Source organism: Choloepus didactylus, chromosome 1 (assembly GCF_015220235.1).
Source record: "Choloepus didactylus isolate mChoDid1 chromosome 1, mChoDid1.pri, whole genome shotgun sequence".
In the NCBI taxonomy this organism is placed as follows: domain Eukaryota; kingdom Metazoa; phylum Chordata; class Mammalia; order Pilosa; family Megalonychidae; genus Choloepus; species Choloepus didactylus.
The window spans coordinates 198413286-198430577 of record NC_051307.1 but is presented as its reverse complement, the minus strand read 5'-3'; the positions used below and the strand labels follow the sequence as shown (position 1 = coordinate 198430577).

The following is a 17292-nucleotide window of genomic DNA, read 5'->3' as shown; positions in this document are numbered from 1 at the left end:
AATTAGATAACATAGATGAAATGGAAGAAATCCTAGAAAGACACAAACTACAAACTGACCCAAGAAGAAACAACATCTGAATAGGCCTAGAACAAGTGAAGATATTGAATTGGCAATCTGAAACTTCCTATAAAGAAAATCCCAAGCTTAGATGGCATCACTGGTGAATTCTACCAAACATTTAAAGAAGAATTTATACCACTTCTTCACAAACTCCTTAAAAAAAAACAAAGAAGAGAAGGGACACTTTCCAGCTCATTCTATGAAGCCAATGTTACCCTGATATCAAAACCAGACAAAGACATCATGAGAAAAGAAAGCTACAGACCAATATCTCTTATGAATATTGATGCAAAAATCATCAGTGTAATACTAGCAAACTGAATTCAACAAAATATAAAAAGGATTATACACCCATGACAAAGTTAGGTTTTTAAACCAGGGATGCAGGTTGGTTTGATATCCAAGAAAAAGTAATGTGATACACCATATCAATAAAGGACAAAAATCACACGATCGTCTCAATCGATGCAGAAAAAGCATTTGTCAAAATCTAACACTTTCATACCAAAAAAAAAAAAAAAAAAAAAAAAAAAAAAACACAGGAAAAGAAAAAAAAACAAAACAGAAAACCACAACTACTCAACAAACTAAGAACAGAAGGAAACTTCCTCAATCTGACAAAGGAAATCTATGAAAATCCTACAAATAACATCAGTTTAATGGTGAAAAACTGGATGCCTGGATAGGCTACTTTCTCCAAAGATCAGGAAATAAGACAAATATGTTCACTCTTGCCACTTCTAGTCAACATTATACTGTAGGTTCCAGCCAGAGCAGATGGTATGATCTTTATATAGAAAATCCTGAGGACTCTACTAAAAACTATTAGAATAAGTGAGTTCACACAAGGTTTCAGGAAACAAAATCAATATGCAAAAATCCATTACATTTTTATACACTAGGAATGAACAATCTGAAAATGAAATAAGGAAAATAATTCCATTTATACAAGCATCAAAAAAAAATGAAATGCTCAGGATAAATTTAACAAAACTTATACTCCAAAAACTACAAAACATTGCTGAAAGAAACTGAATGCCTAATTAAATGGCAAGACATTCCATATTCCTGAATCAGAAGATTTAATATTAAGAGGGCACTACTCCCCAAATTGATCTACAGATTTAATTTAATCTCTATCAAAATTCCAGATGACTTCTTTGTAGAAATTGACAAACTGATCCTAAAATTCCTATGGAAATTCAAGGGACCCAGAAAAACCAAAATAATCTTGAAAAAAAAGAGCAAAGTTGAAGGACTCATGCTTTCTGATTTCAAAACTTACTACAAAGCTACAGTAATCAAGACAGTGCGGTATTGATATAATGATGGACACATAAGTTATGGAATAGAATCGAGAGTCCACAAACAAGCCCTCACATTATGGTCAATTGATTTTTGACAAGGGTACCAAGATAATTCAGTGGGGAAAGACAATCTTCTCAACAACTGGTGCTGGGACAGCTGGATAACCACATGCAGAAGAACGATGTTGGATTCCTTCCTCACACCATACACTAAAATAAACTCAGAATGGCTCATAGACCTAAAGGTAAGAGCTAAAACTATAAAACTCTCAAAGAAAATACTGGAGTAAATATTCATGACCTTGGGTTACACAAATCCTTCCAACATCTGGCATCAAAAGTACATGCCACAAAAGAAAAAAATAAAAAAATTGGACTTCCTGAAAAGGAAAAAGTTTTTATGATTCAAATATACCATCAAGAAAGTGAAAAGTCACCCCAAAGAATGGGAGAAAATATTTGCAAATAATATATCTGATAAGATATTTGTATCTATACTACATAAAGAACTCTACAATTCAATAATATAAAGATACATAACTCAATTTAAAAAATTAGCAAAGACCAAAGCAGACATTTCTCCAAAGAAGATACACAAATGAAAAGATGCTTAACATCAGTCATTGAAGAAATGCATAAAGATAGATAATAACAAGTATTGGTAAGGATATGGATTGGAATCCTCATACACAGCTGGTGGAAATGTGAAATAGTGCAGCCACTTTGGAAAACAGTCTCATGGTTCCTCGAAAGGTTAAACATAGAATTACCATAAGACTCAGCAAAACTATTCCTAGTATTCCAAGAGAAATGAAAATGTTTGCCCACACAAAAACTTGCACATAATATAGCAACATTATTCATAGTAATCAAAAAGTGGAAGCAACCCAAATATTCATCAACTGATGAATGGATAAATAAAATGTGGTACATCCATTCAATGGAATATGAGTCAACAATAAAAAATGAAGTACTGAAATATGCAGTGACATGGATGAAACTTGAAAATATTATGCTAAGTGAAAGAAACCAATCACAAAAGACCACAGATTGCATGATTCCATGTACAGAGAAATAGCCATAATAGGCCCATCTACAGGGACAGAAAGTTGATTAGCAGCTGCCTAAGGCTAGAGGAGTGGGGGGCTGTTGGGGGAAAGTGAGAGGTGACTGCTAGAAGATACAGGATTTCTTTTGGGAGTAATGTGAATGTTCTAAAATTGATAGTAATGGTTGCACAACTCTGTGATTATACCATTGAATCATACACTTTATTTGGTGAATTGTATGGTATGCAAATTATATCTCAATAAAGCTGCTTTTTTTTTTTTTCTTAGAAAGGTGGGCACAAGCTGGCAGGACTTGGTGGGGACATCTGGGAAATCTTTCTATTTGGGTGACCATAAAATGAGGTGAAAAGAAGAATGTGGCAATAAAGTGGGGGAGGAGTGAAGGAAGTGCCAGGCAAAGGGAACAATAGATGCGAAGAGCTGGAAGTGAGAGAGAGACTGGTTCATTTAAGGAACTGAAAGTAGCCCACAAAGGCAGGAGCATAGAGAGAGGGGGGTGAGCAGGGAGAGCCAGGAGAGAGGGGCTCTCAGCAGAGCCAGACCACAGCAGCCTTGTGAGCCACATTGAGAAGTATGGGCTTTACCCACTCAGCAAATGAGTCTTAAACTTGGGCACGGCAGGATCAGATTGGCATTTTAGAAGGATCATCCTGGATGCAGAAAGGATTAAAAGAGGCCAAGACAGGGTGGGGACTCTTCATCAGAAGGAGGTTATAGTCCTTAAGGCATGAGATGATGGTGACCCAATGCTCAGAAGCAAGGACAGAGCCAAGTGGACAAGTGTTTAGGAGGAAGGATTGGCAAGATGGTATTGATTAGATGGGTGTGGGGCAGGAACTCCCAGGTACCTGTTTCTGGAAGCTTGGTTGAGGGCATTGCAATTTGCTGAGATTGTAGCCCAGCTTGGAGGCAGGGGGCACAATACTCATTGGGTTTTGGAGGTACCACATTTCAGGTGGTTGCAAAGATGCTCAGTAGGTTCCCAGAGAGAGGCACTCCCACGAGAGCCTCTAAATGCTGGAATTCAGAAACCAAGAGATTTCAAGCAAAAATCCAGATTTCTGGCTTCTTTGGAAAACCAGAAGATTTGGCCACTCTGGGCTTCAATTCACTTTTGACCAGGGCTCAGCCAACTATGGCCCACATACTACATCTAGCCCTTGGCCTGTCTCTGTACAACCCTTAAGCCAAGAGTGGCTTTTACATTTTGAAAGGACTGTTAACAAAATAAAACAAGAATATGCAACAGAGACCATATGTGGCTGACAAAGCCTGCAATATTTACTATCTGGTCCTTTGCAGAAAAAGTTTGCTGAGCCTGCTTTTGGCAATTATCTGCTAGGGCTGAGTTGCTGATGCTGCTTTTCCACAGGACATGCGTTGCCTGGGTGTGCCAGTCCTCATCACGCCCTGTGCCTCCCACCCAGCCTGCCTCACTTTTGTACATTTTCCCCCTGGCCCCTGGCTAGACCCCTGGTCAAGAGAAAGTGTGACAAGCAAGAAAGGGACCAGAAGTCAAAGCAAGAGCCACCTTCTAGAGACAGGCAAAGAAAAGATTGAAGGGACAGCCAGAGAGGTGGGGGGAAAAGGTAGAGAAGGTTCTTTCCCAGAAGCTAAGAAAAGAAAGCGTTTTAGGAAACAAGGGGTGATCAGAGGTGTCCGGTGCAGCTGAGCAGCGGAGCAAGAAAACGCCTTTAGAACACTCAGTGGGTTTAACGGGAGTGGGGGGCTATTTGTAGCCAGATGAGCTTTCGTAGAACAGGGGAGGCAGATGTCAGATTTGAGTGGGTTGAGGAGCAGAAGGGGAGAGTTAAGACAATGCAAATGATTTTAAGTAGTTTGATTAGAAAAGAAGGGGAGAGATAGGGCAGCAGATGGAGGGAGCCAGGGAAAGATTTTATCAAATGAGAAAGACTTGAACTTGAGAGAGGCAGAGATGATGGGGGAGGCAAAGCTGACAGAGCAAAGTCTTTGCAGAGGTAGCAGGGATGGGCGGGATTTACCTTCACTGTTTGTTCAGCTAGGAGGGGCAAAAGTGCATGTGAAGAGGGGGGATTTCTGGCAAGAAGTAAAAAGTGTTTTATCCTGGTGGCTTCTGTGTTCTTGGTGAAATAGGTGATGGGGCCACCTGCGAGGGAGGGGAAGCCCAGAGAATTCTAGCAAGTGAGGTTTGAAATGCATGTGGTACAGCATGGGGAAATTCAAAAGCATTGCTGGGCAGCTCTGAGAGCTCCTCCAAGGCTGGAGGGTGCAGCTCTGAGGTGATCCTCGGTCTTCCAGGCTGTGCAATTTTCAATAGCCCAGGGAGCTGCCTGGAGCAGATGGGCGGGAGTGTGGGGTGTGGGGTGTGTGTCTGTGCTGTGAGTCACCACCCACTGTGCTCCAGGTCCCTCATCTACAAAAGGGGGTGAAGTTCTTCCTCCTTTCCTGCCCTCGGGGATATTTCAAGTGTTAACTCTGGCCAGAAGTCAGCGTGCTGAATAAATATAAGCCTTTGAATCCACACGCTCCAACTAGGACCTTCAGCAGAGCAGGAGAGACAAGTTCTCTCTTTGAAATGTGCTGTGTTTACCATTTTGAAAAAAAAAAAAGGAAAGGGGGAGAAAAAGCAGAAGGGGCCCTTTCTTAAAATCTTGCTTTAAAACCAGTGCAGTGAAACACCAACTATGATTTAGCGTCTCATTTTGCTGATAAGAGCTTTTGCATTTACTGACAATCGCATGACACTTGGTTATATGGAGATTAGTTTTCCCATTTCGTCTCACAAAAACATTGGGAGGAAAGGCAGGATGGGAGTTAGGAGTGTCTCAATTTCTCATGTAAAATAAAAAAGTTCCTGTAATCCGTCCACACCACCGGCCGGTAAACTAGCTTGTCCACAGGTTCACCATGAAGGTAAAAGTAAATCCGGAATTCTGAACCCATCCCGTGACATGGGAACAGGCCTCCAACAGCTATTCCATGACCCAGTCAATTATTCTTCTCCATAATCCATGCCTCATTCACCTTCCCAGTTTAAGGTAGGATTTGATTATTAATTGCTGCATAAGAAACCACCCTAAAACTTAGTGGCTGAGAATAACAAAACCGTTTATTATCTCTCAGATTCTGTGGGTTGACCAAGACTGCTAGCTGGGTGCTGAGATGACCAGAAGGTCCAAAGCTGTCTCCCTTACATAGCTGCAAGCTGGGGCTGGCTGTCTGCTAGGAGCTCAGCTGAGGCCAGTCTCCTCCATGTGGCTTGTCTAAAGGGCCAGCCTGGGCTTCTCTCTGGTGTTGGATTCCAAAAGGGAGCAACCAGGAGGGAAAGTCCCAAGAGGGAAAAGCAGAAGCTTCCAGCCCTCTTGCAGCCTGGGCTGAGAAGTCCCAGAATGTCACTTGTGCCACATTTGGTCAGAGCAGTCACAGGGCCAGCCCAGATTCGAGGCGAGGGCAACCCCAGTCCAGCCCCTGATGTGTGCATGGAGGAAAGGAATTGGTGGTGACCACCTTTGGAGATTACCTACCACAGGGCACAAATAAAATCCCATCTTTTACTTATTTCACTAATTCATAGTTCAAGACAACTCCCCTCTGAGACCTCCCTCCTCAGACCGTGTAAGAAAAGTTTTAGTCCTTTTTCTAAACATAGACTATAAGAGAATTGTAGGGGCTACTCCATCTACTACTACTACTGTGTTATAGAGACATCACATGGTCACCACTGAAGCCTGGGCTGGGCCAGCCCCATGGACACCACCTGCTGATGAGGTGATGCCTCACTGCCCTGATCTGTCCAGACCACCTTAGAGGAGTCACTTGCCAGCCTCCAAGACTATAGTTCCTGCAGCTCCTGCCTGTTCACCACCATTCCCAAGGCAGGATGCCATGCCAGAGTCACTGGTCCAGTGGGCTGCTAGTTTCAGCTGCATGCTATTCCAGAATCAATAGCCCCTTGCAGCCCCCCATCAAAGCCCTAGGCTCCTGCATTAAGCTCAGACCCCTCTGCTCTGGTGAGTTTGCTGTTGCCTTTGAAGCCCTGGTCCCTTCCTACCACCCTGGGTGTTCCAGTTTGCTAAAGCTGCCAGAATGCAAAATACCAGAAATGGATTGGCTTTTTAAAAGGGGATTTATTAGGTTACAAATTTACAGTTCTAAGGCCATAAAAGTGTACAAACTAAGGCATCAACAAGATGATACCTTCACTGAAGAAAGGCCGATGGTGTCCAGAACCCCTCTGTCAGCTGGGAAGGCATGTGGCTGGCGTCTGCTGGTCCTTTGCTCCTGGCTTCTTGTTTCAAAAGGGCTTTCTCCAGAATGTCTCTGGGCTTCTGTCTCTCTTAGCTTCTCTCTCTCAGCTCCTGTGCATCCTTGCTTGTTCTCCAAGGGTATTTCTCTATAAGTATTTGGGGTCCTCTCTCAACTTCTCCAGGGCAAACTCTGGGCTTCATCTCTTAGCTTAGCATCTCCAAATGTCTTCTGTCTGCATCTCCAAGCATCTGGGTATGTGTCACCCCACAAGCTCTCCTAAGGCTAGTAAACTATTCAAGACCCACCTTGAAGGGGCAGGGTCCCACCTCTATGAAAATAATCTAATCTAAAGGTCTCACCCACAGTTGGGTGGGTCCCATCTCCAAGAAAACAACCTAATCAAAAGATACCACTCCTAATGTCTGCACCCACAAGATTGGATTAAAAGAACATGGCTTTTGCGGGGTACATAATAGATTCAAACCAGCACACTGGGCCACTCAACCAGATTTTCTCAACGTTTAATATCTGTAGTCCCTTGCCTCCCAAAGTGTGTGGCTCCTTATGTAAAATGGTTCTCCCCCTTCCTAAAGCTCCAAGCTCCATATCCTAAGGGGTCCCACCAGCCACACAGGCACTGTTGCATCCTCTCTAAGAGCAAAGAGGTTCTCCTTGCTGCCACCAGTTTGCATAACAGCAAGGGAGACATTCGGAGAAAATTACTTCCCAGTGATCACTGTTCTGGAAGCCTCCAACAAAAAAATCAATACATAAGGTAAACTCTGGTAAAAGGATAGCATAAACAAAACTGCACCTTTCTGGGTCCAAGCCTGTTTGCTAGGCGGGTGGGTCTATGTGCCGGGCAGAGGCGACCAGAGCCCTTCACCCGCTGCAGACGCAGGGGCCGCCTGCCCCGATGGGGTCTATCTGCGTCCTCCTCCTCGGTGCCCAGCCCTCCCTGGAGCACCGTCTCCAGGGCAGTGCTCCCTCAGAACAGGAAGCCGTGCTGAGCAACAGCCCCTGGGGGCTGACGGAAGACACAGCGGAATGCAGAGAGTTCTGTATTGTTTCCTTGTAACTTCTTTCCAGCAAGGAAAATGTGATTCTGGTAAACCCGTGCTTGTTTTCAATTGATTTTTTTTTTTTTTTTTGAATGAGCACATTTTTTTATTCAATAACACATGATATCCCCTTTTGCAGTTATTAATCACAGCAACAATAACACTTGTGAACAAAGCAATGAGCAGCCCCCCAAAATTTGAATACTCTGGTATGACAAATATAGTTGTATTTCATGCCATAGGTTCAGATTTAATGATAAATTGGGTTCCTTTGTTTTTCTATATTTCTAAGCATTTATAAAATTATTAGATTGGCTCAATGGATATCCCAGGTTTATTTCTGTATTTTACCTAGAAATTGTGAAATGTGATTGAACTAATTGTAGTTTATTATTAATTTAATGATACACTCACATTTTCTTATATCATTGATGAATAAATTTATTTCATATATGGAAATGGGATGATTAGCTAAGACCTTAGGATACAATTCTTTCTAGCATCAGCGGTAAAACTTGATCATTTTGGACATAATTTAGAGCAGGAAGTATCCAATGTTTGCTACAGTAGAAAGTGAAAAATAATTATTGCAACTTATAAAAGAAACACCAGATGTGATCGAGAAATATGCAGTAGAGAGGATGCAGCAGGTGTCATAATGGGCCATGAATTGTGATAGGAAAGAAAAAATAGCATTTATTATTTCCAGCATTTTATCTTCATTTTTTCTTCTGTTAGATGTCCTCTATTTCTTACATCCCTTTTAGTTTGTAAATTTGGAAATTTTTTGATTGATTTAAAGCATTTTACCTAAGACAAAGATAAAAGGTGCCAAAATGATGAATACAATAGATGGAAAGGATTTAGGAACTAATTGGCATTAGCATATTTGGTTTCTGAAGTTTACATGTGTAAAATGACTTGTTAATATTCTCAATAAATAAAGCAAGAACATCAATACTAGTTATTGAATTGATACTGTACACACATCTACTTGCTTCAGAGAATAACTCCTTTTCTTCTCTTCCAGTTTCCTAAATCAGGTATAAATCTCCCTTGTTGATAGGTGATCAACATGAATTATACAAAGAATGAGATTCAGGGTAATGTAATCTGCAGTTTCCATCTGCCATGTAGCTATGAATTGAGACTTGGGTAGCAGTGATTGGACGTGACAACAGACAGCCAAGCATGTGAAGATAGATTCTTATGTTATAAGTGGTACTATCTGTGGAAGAATTTCTGTCATCTCATGCAATAGAATATTCAATGGAAAATTCTTCAGTATTTTCTAAGGGAACAGTGGAGCAGACAAGGGACATTTTCTCTGAGGACAGTGCAGGCAGAATTGTAAATTGTTCCAAACTTCTGTGGCAGAGGACCTCATGTTGCATTTAACCTCCTTGGCTCATTGGTAATACATGGCCCTTCTTTGTGAAGAAAGATTGCTGGAATCCTGGGTTTCTCTGTCATATAGAAAAACACATGGTGACTGTCTGCTGTTCCTTCTCTCCCAGGCTTCATTGCTTTCAGCTTCTGGCTCCTCCCTCTGTGACTTCCTTTCTCAGCTTCCATGGCTATTCTCTCTCAGCTTTAATTGGGTGTTTTTCTGTCTCTCAATTGATTTAAACCACATTTTGTTGAAAAAACAAGGTGCTGGTCATGAAAGAAAACTTCCACAAAAGGAAAGAGAGCATAATCCTCCTCTGTGAACCCGGCTGTTTATTTTCACATGTTCCGATCTGGTAATGCATTTCACATAGTTGTAGACATTGTGTTCTTTCTCTCTCTTTTTTTTCGGTCACTTGTTTTTTTTTTCACATTTTCTAAAATGCAAGTTGTCCCCTGTCACTCCCGTCTGCACTCGACCCTTGGGCTAAGGAGCCGACACAGCCTGGTGGCCTGTGAGGCTCAGGCATCTAGCACCTGCCGCCCTCCTCCCCGTCAGGCCGCGCAGAGGCCACTAACACGCCAAGCCCTTTCTCGACTGTGTCCTTGCGCTCCCTCGAGCCCGCCTGGGGCACGTCCTTCAAGGCAGCCTGGGCCTCATCTCCTCCGCGCTGTGCTGGGGCCCTGATCTCATGGCCCAGCCCCTGCCCCAGCGGGCTCCACAGAGCAGGGATCTGGCCTCCAATGGACTGTGTTTCTGGGTGGGCAGCAAATGTATCTTTATTTCAACACCCATCACCCCCAAAAATGTCTGAGAATGAATAAATGCACGAGGGGGTCAGGATCCTTCTGCTGCCCCGACTGGGTTTCCAAGTCGTTACTCTTCCACGTGTTTGTAAAACCCTTCTCTGTAGAGTCATGTCATCTTCCTGCACCTCCACCCACCCTGATCATTCCCACCCTCCCTCATCCCCTCGATCGGGCCCCCATGCTCACCCGAAGACTTGCTGGATTCTGAGTCTGGTTCAAATCCTATCTCTCCCAGTAATTAACTCTGTGCAACTGACTTAAACTTTCCACCCTTGAGTTTCTTGACCTTGAATCCTTTGCCTTCCCCCACTTCAGCTACCCACACCCCAAATCTTATCACCTCCAGGATGTGCCTTACCCAGAAATCTTTAACTTTAACATCTCCCTCCTTAACCACAACTTCTTAGAGTTCCCATTCTCTGACACCCTCATTGTCACCACTCTCACGCCTTTCACCAACCCACCAACATCTCTGGCTCCTTGGACCCACCATGTTTCCCAAACATTATCAGCCCCCTGCTCTCTTGACTTAATTCTTTATCCAACAGGAACACATGGTCACTACCTCAGGACTTCTCTTGCCAATACATTCTACATACTTTGTCTTTCTGACATACCTGCCTGACAGAACCCCAAACCTGGCTCTATCTAGCAATTCTCTGTTGCTTCTCTGTTTTTATGCCTATGCAGCTAGAGAAACTGACCCAGGTTTGGGGACTGGTGATACCATAGATTCATAGTCTCTAACCTCAGGTAAGAGAGCTGGTCTGGTAATCAGAAACCATGCATTAGAGTACTGGCTCTGCCATTTTCTAGCCATGAAAAGTTGTATGTCCTACTTCATCTCTGTAAGGCTTGGTTTCCTTATTACCAAATGGGAATCCCAAACACACCTTCCTCTTTGGAGTTTTTGAGAGGATCAGAGCCTGGCATACCACACACCATCAGTAAACATTAGCCTTGGTAATTACTGTTATTATTGTTAGCAGTCCTTCTACATGTTAGCAATTGGAGATTTCTTCACAGCTACTCACAGCTTTTCCAAACCTTCATCATTTTTCTCCAGCCCCTTGCCCTATCATTTGCATAAACAGGTGCCATTACCTTTTCCTTTATAGAGAAGACAAAAGCCTCTGGAGTGGACTTGAGCATTATCCCTCATCTGCATTTATCTGCATTCTCTGCCCATTCTTACTTCCATTTTCAGAGTGTGTCCTTCCTCCTGCCCAAGGCTAATCCTCTCCTTGGCCTACAGATCCCAGCCTACCCATTTTCCCTGGCATCTGTTTCCGTCAACCATTTCCCTCACTGTCTTGCACCTTCAACCATTCCTTGTACCACTTAGAGCAGGTCAAGTCTTGCCTAACTTAACAAAACGGACACCTAAAGAGACTTCCACTTTCAAGAAGATGGAGTCAACACACTTTTCCCTATTCCTCCCAGTAAGCACAACTAAAAACCCTGAACATTATATAGAAAATAAAAATAATAAGACTCTAAAAGGCAGCGAGAAGAAGGCAGGTTGACCAGCTGGGGACCTCTGGTCCTGAGGAATACACAGTGGTAAGTTCTCTGGGTTTCCTTTTCGCTTCGTGTAACCCAGAACTGCAGGTGGGAACCAGGAACCACCAACAGGCAAAGAGACAAAAAGCCCCAAACAAAGCCTGCTCTCCGCAAGCCTCCTGCTTTCATCCCCACTGGGCTGTAACTGGATTCCTCACCTTCGCAGTGTCAGTGGTGTCCCACGTGAGGACCCTGGATTTCCACCCTCATTTGACAGTAAGAGGTGTCCTTCCTCCTCCCAGTGGGGTGATGACAAAGGAGGCCTAGAGGGGAGTGAAGACTTCCACCATTTCCCAGGAGTAGCAAGTACCCCCCACACAAGCTCACTCCCTGTGTTATAGTGGAAGCCACCTGGGGAGTGAGAAGGAAACACACCTACCCTCTCAGCCTCGGGGCGGGGGTGGGGGGGGAGCTGAAATGTCCACCGAGCTCAGCCGAAGCAAGGAGCCCCACCCCTTCTCATGTCAACAGAGGCCAATCAGGAAACCTGGATTTCTACACTCACCTGGCACAAATAAGGCAATGCCTCCTTTCCTCTACTAAAGCTAACTAAAACAGAGGTTTAAATAAATCCCAAAGTCTCATAACATAAAATCTAAAATCTCCAGATTTCAGTTGAAAATCACTCACTCTATGAATTTGAACCAGGAAAATCTCAAATTGAATGAAAAAATAAAATCAACAGATGCCAACACTGAAATGGGAGAGATATTGGAATTATCTGACAAAGATTTTAAGCAACTATCATAAAAATGTTTCCACAAGCAATTATGAACACCCTTGAACAAAAGAAAAATTATAAGGTTTCAGCAAATAAATAGAAAATATAATGGACCACATGGAAATTTTAGAACTTAAAAATTCAATAATCAAAATAAAAACATGCAGTGGATGGGCTCAACAGTGGACTAGAGGAGACAGAAAGAAATAGTGAACTGGAAGATATAATTGCAGAAATGGCTCAATCTGAACAACAGAAAGAAAAGAGACTGAATTAAAAAGAAGAGCAAAGGCTCAGGAACATGTGAGACTACTACAAAAAAAATCTAACACATAAGCAGAGTCCTGGAAGAAGAGAAGAAAGAGGTTGGGCTGAAACGATACCCAAAGAAATAATGGCCCAAAACTTCTCAAATTAGAGAAAAACATAAATCTACAGATTCTAGAAGTAGAACAAACCACAAAGAGGATAAAGCCAAAGAAATCCACACAAAGTTATATTTGTGAAAACTAAAAACAAAGAGAAATCCTGGAAGCTGTGAGAGAGAAATGAAACCTTATCCACAAGGGAAAACCATTTCAGTGATGGCATATTTTTCATTAGAACCATTGAGACCAGAAGGAAGTGGCACATTTCTGAAGCAAAGCAAAGCAAAGAGCTCTAAACCCAGAATTCTATTGCAGTGAAAATATTTTTCAAAAATGAAGGCAAAAAAAAAAGGCAAAATCAAGATATTCTCAAAGAAAGGAAAACTGAGAGAATTTGTCCCTAGCAGACCTACCCTAAAAGAATAGCTAAGGAAGTTATCTAAACAGAAAGCAAAGCATTTAAGAAGGAACCTTGGAACAATAGCAATAAAGAAAGAACAAAGTAAGCAAACATAACAGCAAACATAGTAGACTTTCCTTCCTATCTTGAGTTCTCTAAATTATGTTTAATGGTTGAAACAAAACTGACAATACTATCTGATGGGGCTCTAAATGTATAGAGGGGAAATTTTTAAAGATAATTATATTATAAATGGGAATGCATACAGAGATATAAAGAGAGTTAAGATTGCTACCCTTCATGTGAATGGGTAAAACGACACTGCCCATAGATTGTGATAAGTTATATATATATATAATGTAACATCTAGAACAACCACTAAAAAAGCCTATATGGTAAGAAATCCTCAATAACACTATTTATAAATTAAAAATGGATTTCTTAAAATGTTCAAGAAAGCAGAAAAAAGAAAAAAAAAGAGAATAAAACAAAAATAAAGAAAAATTGGCAGACTTAAGCCCTAACACATTAACTTCATATACTGTCAAGAAACTCACTTCATATAAATGGTTTAGGTAGGTGGAAAGAAACATTGCAGAAATAGACATATTATTCATACACTGATCAAAAGAACCCAAGACTGACTATATTAATATCAGATAAAGTAGACTTCAGAGCAGAGAAAACTAACACAGACAGAGAAGTCCACTACATAAATGATAAAAGGGTCACCCTACCAAGAAGACATAGCAATCCTAAATGTGTATGCACCAAACAACAGAGCAACAAAACATGTGAAGTGAAAACTAATAGAACTAAAAGGAGAAATAATCATATCCACAACTAAGCTGGAGACTTCAACGACCCTTCCTCAACAATTGATAGAACAACTGGACGTAAAATCAGCAAGGATATAGAAGATCTCAACTACAGCATCAACCAACACAACCTAAGTAGGACATTTGTGGAACACTTCACGCAATAGCAGCAGAATATATATTCTTTTCAAATGCCCATTGAACATGTATCAAGATAAACCATATTCTGAGCCATGAAACAAATCTGAACACATTTAATGCATGTTCTCTGACTACAACATGATCAAATTAGAAATCAATTACAGAATAATAACAAGAAAATTTCCAAACACATGAAAACTAAACAACACACTTCTAAATAATCCATGAATCAAAGAGGAAGTTCCAGGGGAAATAAAAATACATTGAAATGAAAGAACATGAAAATACAGCATACCATAATTTGTGGAACACTGCCAAAGCAATGATGAGAGGGAAATTTATAGCACTAAAGTGTACATTAGAAAAGAGGAAAAGTCTCACCCAAATAATCTAACCTGCCACTATTAGAACTAGAAAAAGAAAAGCAAAATAAATCCAAAGAAAGCAGAAGCATGAAATAATGAAGAGTAGAAATCAGCGATGTTGAAAACAGAAAATACAGAAAATCATGAAACAAAAAGCTGTTTTTTTAAAAAAAAAGGTTAATAATATTGACAACCTATAGCATGACTGAAAAGAAAAAAAGGCAAGATGCAAATTACCAATATCAGAAATGAAACAGGATATCACTGCAGATGTTTCAGCCATCAGAAGATAATAGGGAAATACTACAAACAACTCAGCTGACATATATTTGACAACTTACATGAAATAGACCAATTCCTTGAAAAATACATCCTACCACAACTCACCCAAAATGAAAAAGATAATTTGATAGCCTCATAAAAATTAAGGTAATATAGTTCATAATTGAAAACTCCCAAAAAACAAATCTTTGGGCCTAGATGTTTTCACTGAAGAATTCTACCAAACATTTAAAGCATTAACACCAGCCCTACACAACCTCTTCCAGAAAATAGAAGACAAGGGAACACTTCCCAATTCATTTTATGAAGCTAGTATTCCTTGATACTAAAATCAGACAGGACAATAAAAAAACAATAAAAAAAAAACTACAAAACAATATTCTCCATTAAAATAGATGCAAATAATCCTTAACAAAATAGTCACAAAAAATTTATCAATATATAAAAAGAATTATACACCATGACCAGAAGGGGTTTATTTCAGTGATGCGAGGCTGGTTCAACATTCAAAATGAATCAATATGATTCCAGCCTTCCTGGGATTTTGACTCGTCCTGCCCACCGCAGAGCTGGTCAGGGCTGTCCAGGAATGCCGCTTGGCTGTCTTCTACCAGGAGCTTACCTCGACATGCCTGCTGCCCGGATCTGACCGCCAGAATGCACTAAAGTGTCCAGTGAATATTGAATTGCTGAAAAATGTGGGAAAAGACAAACTGAAGTTCCTGTTCCATGGATCCCTTTGGTGTACCTTCCCAGTTTGTGGATGTGGATACACTACCAAGCTGGGGTGATTCATGTGAAAATGAATTATATTCTTCTAATACTGCAGTTGAAAAATTTCTGGAAGACACAAGTAGATCACCTTTTCTTTATAATGAGATTATCAGTGGAAGAGTAGCTCTTTGGAAAGGAGGTGTGGCGTTACTAAACTGTACAGCTGCTGTGAATACCAGCAATGAGACTCATACAGATAAAAATTCTGTGTCAGAAAGCATCTCCATGCTTGCAGGGCCTGAGTTGAAGGAGGACCTTCAGAAACTTAAATGTTGCCAGACAGGTGAAGCCAAATTGACAAAAGGATTTAATCTAGCTGCCCAGTTCATCATTCACACAGTGGACCTGAGTATAAGAGCCACTATCATACAGCAGCTGCGAGTTCCCTATACAGCTGCTATAGAAACATACTTCAGCTGACAAAGGAGCAGTCAGTGTCTTGTTGGATTCTGTGTCATCAGTTCTGCAAAACGAGGTTATCCTTTAGAGGATGCAACACACATTGCACTTTGCACTATAAGCAGATTCCTAGAGATTCATGGAAGAAGTAATATTTGCTCTTTCTGAACCTGAAGAAGCTATTTACCAAAAGCTGCTACCTCTGTATTTCCCGAGATCATTGAAGGAGGAAAGTCTGTCACTGCCATACCTTCTTGCAGATATTAGAAATGCAGAAGGGGAGCCTGTGGTACGTGAACAGTAGATTAGAATAAGTGAAAAACCTGGTGCTCCCGAGGATGACTAAGAAAAGGGAGATGAAGGCCTAGGAGGTGACCTTTCTTTCATTGGCTTTCATGCTTTTGCTCGAATGGAAGATACATTGATAACAGCAAAGAAGACTGATCCTACAAGGACAGTTATCAGAAGCAGCACCACAGAAGCAGCATCAAAGAAATTATAATCACTGGTTATATCAAGCAAGAGCTGAGGATCTATCTGATATTGCTTCTCTAAAAGCCTTATACCAAACAGGTGTTAATAACTGTGGTTGCACAGTGATGGTGGTAGTTGGAAGAAACATTCCTGTAACATTAATAGATACAGACAAGGCTCTCTTACCTTTTATCCATGTAATGGATCACATTGCTGTGAAAGAATGTATGTTAGTGTATTTTCACACTCTCACCAGCTTCCTGAAGAAACTTTACGATGTTGTTGATGTCAAGTACAAGAGGAATTTGAAGGCTGTATATTTTGTTCATCCAACATTTCATTCAAAGATATCAACATGGTTTTTCACCACCTTTTCTGTCTCAGGACTGAAGGACAAAATACACCATGTGGACAGCATCCACCAGCTATTTTCTGTCATATCCCCAGAACAAATCGACTTTCCTTATTTTGTCCTTGAACAGGATGCCAGGGAAAGCGGGCCTTAGTGTACATCATATCCTCTATCACCAGATTTGTGACCAGTCATCTTTTTGTGCTGCTGGTTGCCACTTTGTCCATGATTTGCTGCCTATTGAAGTAATGTTCATTTTTTGCCATACAGATCCAGAGAGTCTTTTTCCCCACCTCTCTGATATTTCTCTATTGACTCTATATTTTCTGGCACATGAACAATCTAAAATGGTAGGCCATTCTGAACTGCACTTATTTTAAATTTGTATATTTGTATCAACTGGAAATGTTAAATTTCAGAGGGTTGTTAATAGAAATAGGGGAGAAACTTTTGAGCATCCTCAGTTTCTTGAAAGGACACTAATTCTCCATTAGACAAGCTACCAATATGATTCACATCATCTCCTTAACATTGCACACTTCTTTTGCGTACTGAATGCTTCTCAAAATATATGAAACCAGTATGTGCTGACTGGATGCATTGGTTGCTTCAAATCCTGGCAATAATACTGCTCACATTTTTTTTTACAGATCATTTAGTTGTAATAAAAGAGAAGTGTTCAAGACCAAGAATATGGAAAGGTTT

The 17292-nt window shown here is 41.0% G+C and overlaps 1 pseudogene; it reads left to right on the top strand.

Moving 5' to 3' along the window:
- The first annotated feature begins 15317 nt into the window (after positions 1–15317).
- LOC119528536 lies at positions 15318–16774 on the top strand (annotated as a pseudogene).
- The last annotated feature ends 518 nt before the right edge of the window (positions 16775–17292 follow it).